Consider the following 8,935-nt stretch of genomic DNA (forward strand, 5'->3'; position numbering starts at 1 on the left):
AAGTTTTCCCCTCTCCAATTAAGTTTTTAATCAAACTACGCTGTTCTTCTGAACAATGTCTTGAACGTCCCATTTTCCTCAGTCTTTCAAAGAGAAAAGCATGTTCAACAGGTGCTGGCTTCATCCCTACATAGGACACACCTGTTTGTTCCACAAAATTGACAAACTCACTGACTGAATGCCACACTATTATTATTGTGAACACCCCCTTTTCTACTTTTTTTTAATAATAGCCCAATTTCATAGCCTTAAGAGTGTGCATATCATAAATGCTTGGTCTTGTTGGATTTGTGAGAATCTACTGGTACCTTGTTTCCCATGTAACAATAAGAAATATACTCAAAACCTGGATTATCTTTTTAGTCACATAGCACTATTATTCTGAACACTACTCTATCTATCTATCTATCTATCTATATATATATATATATATATATATATATATACACAGACACACACACACACACACACAACCCCAATTCCATTGAAGTCGGGATGTTGTGTGAAATGTAGATAAAACAGAATACAATGATTTGCAAATCCTCTTCAACCTATATTCAATTGAATACACCGCAAAGACAAGATATTTAATGTTCAAACTGATAGACTTTTTTGTTTTCGTGCAAATATTTGCTCAGTTTGAAATGGATGCCTGCAACATATTTCAAGAAAGCTGGGACTGGGCAACAAAAGACTAAAAAAGTTGACGAATGCTCAAAGAACACCTGTTTGGAACATTCCATAGATAAATAAGTTAATTGGAAACAGGTGAGTGTTATGACTGGGTATAAAAGGAGCATCCCCAAAAGGCTCAGCCGTTCACAAGCAAAGATGGGGCAAGGATCACCACTTTGTGAACAAATGCATGAACAAATAGTCCAGCAGTTTAAGAACAATGTTTTTCAATGTTCAATTGCAAGGAATTTAGGGATTCCATCATCTACAGTCCATTATATAACCAGAAGATTCTGAGAATCTGGAGAACTTTCTACATGTAAGCGGCAAGGCCGAAAACCAACACTGAATGCCCGTGACCTTCGATCCCTCAGGCGGCACTGCATTAAAAAACCGACATCATTGTATAAAGGATCTTACCGGCGTGGGCTCATAAAGAAAACCATTGTCAGTTAACACAGTTTGTCGCTACATCTACAAGTGCAAGTTAAAACTCTACCACGCAAAGCGAAAGCCATACATCAACAACATCCAGAAACACCACCACCTTCTCTGGGCCTGAGCTCATTTGAAATTGGACAGACACAAAGTGGAAAAGTGTGCTGTGGTCTGATGAGTCCACATTTCAAATTGCTTTGAAATCACGGACGTCCTCTGGACAAAAGAGGGAAAAAGACCATCCAGATTGTTACCAGTGCAAAGTTCAAAGCCAGCATCTGTGATGGTATGGGGGTGTGTTAGTGCCCATGGCATGGGCAACTTACACATCTGTGTTGGCATCATCAATGTTGAAAGGTCCATCCAGGATTTGGAGCAACGTCTTTTTCAGGGACGTCCCTGCTTATTTCAGCAAGACAATGCCAAGCCACATCTGCACGTGTTTAAAACAGCGTGGCTTTGTATTAAAAGAGTGGGCGGGTACTAGACTGGCTGCCTGCAGTTCAGACCTGTCGCCCATTGAAAATGTGTGGCGCATTAGGAAGCGCAAAATACGGCAACGGAGACCCCAGAAATGTTGACAACTGAAGACGTACATCAAACAAGAATGGGAAAGAATTCCATCTACAAAGCTCAACAATTAGTGTCCTCAGTTCCCAAACACTTAGAGTGTTGTTAGAAGGAAAGGTGATGTAACACAGTGGTAAACATACCACTGTCCCAGCTTTTTTGAAACGTGTTGCAGACATCCATTTCAAAATGAGCAAACATTTGCACAAAACAATAACATTTATCAGCTTGAACATTAAATATCGTCTTTGTGGTGTATTCAATTGAATATAGGTTGAAGAGGATGTGAAAATCATTGCATTCTGTTTTTATTTACATTTTACACAACGTCCCGACTTCATTGGAATTGGGGATGTGTGTGTGTGTGTATATATATATATATATACACACACGATGGGACCTGAATAATCAGGTCCCATCTTATCTTAGGGACCTCGTAGTACCATATCACCCCAATAGAGCGCTTCGCTCTCAGACTGCAGGCTTACTTGTAGTTCCTAGGGTTTGTAAGAGTAGAATGGGAGGCAGTGCCTTCAGCTTTCAGGCTCCTCTCCTGTGGAACCAGCTCCCAATTCAGATCAGGGAGACAGACACCCTCTCTACTTTTAAGATTAGGCTTAAAACTTTCCTTTTTGCTAAAGCTTATAATTAGGGCTGGATCAGGTGACCCTGAACCATCCCTTAGTTATGCTGCTATAGACGTAGACTGCTGGGGGGTTCCCATGATGCACCGTTTCTTTTTCTTTTTGCTCTGTATGCACCACTCTGCATTTAATCATTAGTGATCGATCTCTGCTCCCCTCCACAGCATGTCTTTTTCCTGGTTCTCTCCCTCAGCCCCAACAGAAGACTGCCCCTCCCTGAGCCTGGTTCTGCTGGAGGTTTCTTCCTGTTAAAGGGAGTTTTTCCTTCCCACTGTATACCAAGTGCTTGCTCAACAGGGGGTCGTTTTGACCGTTGGGGTTTTACATAATTATTGTATGGCCTTGCCTTACAATATAAAGCGCCTTGGGGCAACTGTTTGTTGTGATTTGGCGCTATATAAAAAAAAAATTTGAATATATATATATATATATATATACACACATATATATACACATATACACACACATTGAACAAAAATATAAATCCAACACCTTTTTCTCCCCATTTTTCATGAGCTGAAAAAGATCTAAAACATTTTTATATACACAAAAGACCCATTTCTCTCTCATATTGTTCACAGATTAGTGAGCACTTCTTTGCAGAGATAATTCATCCACCTCACAGGTGTGGCATATCAAGATGCTTGTTAGACTGCATGATAATTGCATAGGTGTGCCTTAGGCTGGTCACAATCAAAGGCCACTTGAAAAAAATAAATATAATATATCTCAAGGTTTGGGTAGGATTACTTTGAAATGTAATCCAAAAGTAATCAGATTACAAGTAATCCAGATGTATGTACGTACATGCATGTAATCCACATGTATTCCTTCAAAGTAATCCTACCCAACCCTGTAAATACATACATACATACATACATACATATATATATATATAGCCTCCCAGATTTTCTCTTTTCTGGATTCATGTCAAATGTAATGGTTTCTCTTCCACAGCATGCCCATTTCTTTTAGCTCAGTCAGAATAATTTTTAATAAATTATTTTGGATGACGAATTAATTGAAAAATATTTCTGCAGAAAATCTTTCTCTACATAAATGGTCCTTTTTTATATTTAGCATTAATTTTCAGATTTCAAAAACATAACCAGAGCCTTTCAATCCAGTATTTTGTTCCATGTGTAATATGAAAACAGAATATCGCTACATTATCCATTACACACACATAAAAAAAATCTGAAATTCATTAAAGTGATTTTTCAGAATTAAAACCAGTGAAACAACTACAATATACTGTATTTTATTTCAATTAAGAAATTGACAAGCAACAGAAAACATGTGCCATCTGTTCAAAGACACACGATGGCTCGTTAAAATAAATACCTGTAAGAGGAAAGAAGACAGACATACTGTAATATGTGAGGCTCAAACCACACGGACAGAACAAATTATCTAAATGTCCAACAGGCAAAAGGGGACTGAAAATTCCCAAAGTCATCCCTGACTCTGCAACAAAAGGTGTTGTAGAAAACAGTCAAGTATTTTGAAAAATACAGAATCTTACAAAAAGTTTTCTTTTGCTCACATCTTTAAATCACTGGAAAATATCAGCTGGTATTACAACAAGAAATCAGGAATTTTCGTGTAGAATAAAAAGCCAGAATGTGCTTCTGCATTTTTACATTAGTATTCACATAGATGATGAGTTCACGGTATCACCAAAGTCCTCCGTGTCTCCAACGGGCGCTGTGACCGTCCCGTTTGCAGTCGGCTGCTCTTTGTCAACCGCTGCTCATAGCCAACCTGCCTGCCGAGCTGATCGTAGACATCGGCGACTACGATAACAACAAAGGTGCGGTCTGTCCGTCCTGAGACACCCACATTTACAGAAACAATTAAAACAAACCTCTGTACCGTATTCTATCCACAGCCAGGGTATGTAAAATGATACATTTCACAGCCAAGCAAATGATTCAAAACATCATCTTTATAGATTATACGACCAACAACGTTCACATTTCCTGTGCATATAAAAGACAAACTTAAGAAAGTTTAAAAAAAAATTCTGACAAACTAATTTTTAAAAACTCTTGTGGTCCAAAGAAGAGACTCAACTATGAATGGAGAGGATTTCAAGAATGCAGGTTACAGTACAAAACATGGTCCAGGTTGTCGCACATGAAACATGCATGTGTTTATGTTGCCCTGCTGACCTCTAACCCTCACGTGAAGACATACCGAATAAAAAGGCCACACGGCTTTTCTTTCATCGTCAAATGCACAAGTATTCCAAGTCTGCCTGCTCCTTCACCTTTTTAAACCCTTCCACACATGCACATTTTTCTTTCCAATTTGGCTCCAAGATGCTTCAATAATCCACAACAAACTTTTTCCGGAAAAGTTGCTCTGCTTATGTTACTAGTTACGACCAAGAACCATTTACGTCAGTTCCTTCGTAAACCAGGCCTGCGTGAATGTGGTTGTGTTGCCGACATTAAGACGCGTTAAAATCTGCACATTAAACTAGGGGTTGAAGCAGAATTGGCACATCTTTTGTTTTCACCGTTGTACGTAAAACGCAAACGCTATTTACCAATCAGCTGGTGGAAACATTTGTCAGTTTCATATCACAACGTGCACATAAGTATGATTATCTTAAGCTGGTCTCCCATTGCCGATTTCTGGGCTCAACAGACCGTTGGTACATTGTTTGGCGCATGTGCACCGAGTACTCTGCAAGTCCCCTATGTACAACAACGTGGGGCGCAGCGCCTTTTAATGTGGGTGTGCACGCTCCGTGTAAATACACAGACATGACACTCACACACATGACCAAAACCTGCCCAAAGAAAAGTGAACAAAGTCCTTTAAATGTGTCCCAGATGTGACAATCAGAACACTAAGACATTTTTAAATAGAGAGCATTTCCGCTGTAATCCTGCACACAGTTTTGTCATCATTCAATATTACACAATAAAAACAGCTTGTGCAAAAAATATTTAATGTCTTGATCAAAAACGTGCTTTGCACAAATGAAAGCCGGAATATACAGCTGTCTTTCAAGCGTTCTGAGGCAGATTATAGAAGACTAAATGTAAGCAATTCCATTCATTCTTCAAAACATTCAACGCGTACTGCCTCAGTCGTCATGAAGACCGGGGCGGGGGGGGGGGGGGGGGGGGGGGGTCATGTTTACAAACAGTAAAAGGTGCCCTGTATGTAGGTGAACTTGACCGGACTTTGTCCCTGCGCCTTGGAAGCTTCTTGGGGTCAGTTGGTTTGTACTAGTCTGTCCCCAGCAGCTCACAGACAATTTCTGAATGATCATAAACCAAAAGTGTCTGTATCAGAGGGCCTCTCGGGCTTGGATCTGAAGACTGTTAAAGTTTGGATTGAGCCTCATATTCCAGTCCATACCCGACTCAAACCCGGCATATTTCAATGTTTCAGTCAAAACTTGTTTTCCTTCCAAAACAAATCCCTGTTAAGAGGAATAAAGCTGTTAAATCCTGTATGTTCTTTATTTTTAATTAATTAGTTTGCCTCATGTGAAGCAGACTCTCACACACAGAGTAAATAAAGTCGTTTAAACTGTTAAACTGTTATTGCCTCCTTTCGTCACAGACACAGGGGTGTCCAAATAAGACGTCCTTGTTTGGAGATACTTTAATTCCTTCTTGTAGAATCTGTTTTTGAATAAATGCAGAATTTTGAATTAGTCTCTCTGTGTAATACGATGCTCCCAGGTGCGTTTTCTGTCCTGCTGTCGCTTAGTCATGCCACTGACAAAAAGGAAAAAAAAAAATACTTATTTTAAAAGGTGAAAAAGTTTTATTAGCGTCACAGTGCTCCATTTATTCACAATCACTGTTCACAGCGATCTGTCATTCAGCTTTCTGTTCACAATGAAAATAAATCTCATTAACAATCCACCGACAAAAGGGGTTTTTAAGCGGCTGAACATTGTGCTGATGTGACCGGCCCGACCCATTGAGTATCTAGGCTGTAGAGGGCATCAGGTCCTCCTTAGCTGGCATGGACAGTGCTCCTTGGACATGTTTTGGACAAAAACTCATTTAATGCTTTGCCCCCCATGCCGGCAACAAGGTTGGGAGCTCCCTCATATCCTGTGATATGTACGCACTGCTGCGCATGCGCACTCAGAATGCAACAACGGGCTGCTCGCGACCCAGTTCCAAAATGAGGAAATTGGGCCCATGTGATAGTATTATACACCAGGTCACTGCTACTGGGCAAGCTCACAGTAATGCTGTGTGCAGTTTATACACCAATTTCTGATTTTTTTATATATATGAGAGAGAGAGAGAGAGAGAGAGAGAGAGAGAGAGAGAGAGAGAGAGACACAGCTGCTCTGCACTCTGCTCCAGTCAATGAAATAGGTCTGCTCCAAAACAGAAAATCTGCATTGTATTTAATTTTAGCCTTTAATTTGAACCTGGCATTAAAGTGACTGCGCAGCCAAACTCACATTCAAACAGAAATTATTTATTTCCGGATAAAGCAACGAAACAAAACCCAAAACAGTTCAACCGTTTAAATTAAAAATTGTTTGCATAGACTACACCCAGTTATTCAAGTTTGTGAATCATGATGTGTCACAACTAGGGATGGGTATTGATAAGATTTAATCGATATCGATGCCATTATCGATTCGATTCCTTATCAATTCCCTTATCGATACCTCGTGAATTTTGTACTAAAAGTAGGCTTTACAGGTTTTCTATGTATTTCATTGAGTCTTAAAGTAAATAAATATAAAATTGGTCACTGTATCCTTGATCTCTGGACATAAATAAAAATAAACAAAACGGTGTTTCGCTTTGAAGTTATTAATTCCGACTGGACTCTATCATTCTAATTTGACTTGGCAGAGAGCCGCGCAGCGTTTGGAGCTGTGTGAACAGAACGGAGGACGATTCTCGTTTCTTTCTCACAACAAGACAAGAGTCCCAGTTAGTAACTTTAATCTGCACAAAAGTGACTCACGATTGACATCTTCAGGGATGAAAGTGGTGAAAAACAACAACAAAAAAAGCTGAAACCCAAAATTACCCCCCAACACCACCTACACGAAAATGTTTCAATTCTAGAAGCTCTGAAATGCAATCTGGGACTATTCCAGACAATAAACTGGAGTGAGTGCAGCATTTAGGAGAGAAAAAAAAAAAAAAAAAAAAAAAAAAAAACTTATTCAGATTCATTCCAGTAGTATTCTGCTCTTACTAGGATGTAGCAGTTTTCTAGTTTGGCAGAAAGTTCTGGAGGAAATCACTTGAAAATATGGTTTGACCGAAACAAACTGTCATTAAACTTAAATAAGACAGGGATGAAATGGAGGTGTAAGAGTCACTAGGTGTTCACAGGAAATATTTACGTATTTATGTATGTATGTATTTTTTCATTCATTTATGTTCATTGTTAGTTGCTTTTATATTTTCTGTTGTGTTTCTATTCAGGTTCTTTTTGTCTCTTTCCCTAAAATTGTATATAATAGGTATATTGTATATAATAATTAGATTATTAATACATAAACAAAAATAAATTTAAAAAAATATTACATTTGAAAACAAAATGCACCCGAACGTGATGACAGCTGTAACTGCTTAATGCTAACTTTTAACATTGAAAATGCCATAGACATGCTAACGTGTTAGCGTCGCTCCCGCTTTTAAGTTATAAAATACATCAACTGTTTCAGAAGACCATAACAGGTCGGTTTAACGTAAAAAAGGTAAATAATACTCACAGACGTATGCTCTTTAGGGTTTTAACGGGGGAAAATTAAGCGAAAGAAAGAAAGAATAAACGAAGCGATAGATCGAAGCACTGCTTCAATCTGCGAACCACTGCTTCGATTGGTCCAAGGTTCAAAGCAAAGTCGCGCTGCAGAAAAGTTGATTACGGACCCGCTGCAGGGTCTGTAATCAATGTAGAGAAATGATCATTTTCCTGACAAACACCCCCCCCATGCTCTGATTGGGTATTTGATTGTGTTTTTAACCAAAAACGTACACAATCAGGTCTCAGAAAATGGCAATGGGAGACTGGCTTTATTTGATTAACTATAAAAGTATATCCACTAGGGGGCAGATTATGGTTGGCTCAACCCTTCCCAAAACAGTAATAATATCTGCGCATTGTTGGCAATCATGCATTAGGTATTTTGTTATATTGTAGTGGCATACAGACATCATATTAGAGACACTATGGACAGCAAGTTTTCCACCATTGTCAATATTTTAGTGCAGTTTATTGTCATTTTTTCTCTCCACTGTCCCTGCTGGGCAGATGGATATTGCACCTTGTGAAGATTTCACAGATTTTGAATGTGTACAAAGAATGCTGGGAACACATGCAGGATGCACATGTTTACTTCATGCATACACAAATTAAGTATGTTTTCACCTATTAACAACTGTGAAGGAGCTCCACCATAAAGGTCACATGATGTCTGCAATGCCACATATCTGAAAACAGTTTTTGTTTGGTCATCTGAAAACAGACAAAAGGTACATTTCTACTGGTAGATCGGGTATGATGTCTCATATGTTTAAAATAAAGTGTGCATTTAATACACGCAGTCTTGCATTAGCGGTAATTTACGACCGCATAGAACAGACTTCCTG

The sequence above is a fragment of the Thalassophryne amazonica genome, chromosome 4, assembly GCF_902500255.1.
Source record: "Thalassophryne amazonica chromosome 4, fThaAma1.1, whole genome shotgun sequence".
Classification (NCBI taxonomy): domain Eukaryota; kingdom Metazoa; phylum Chordata; class Actinopteri; order Batrachoidiformes; family Batrachoididae; genus Thalassophryne; species Thalassophryne amazonica.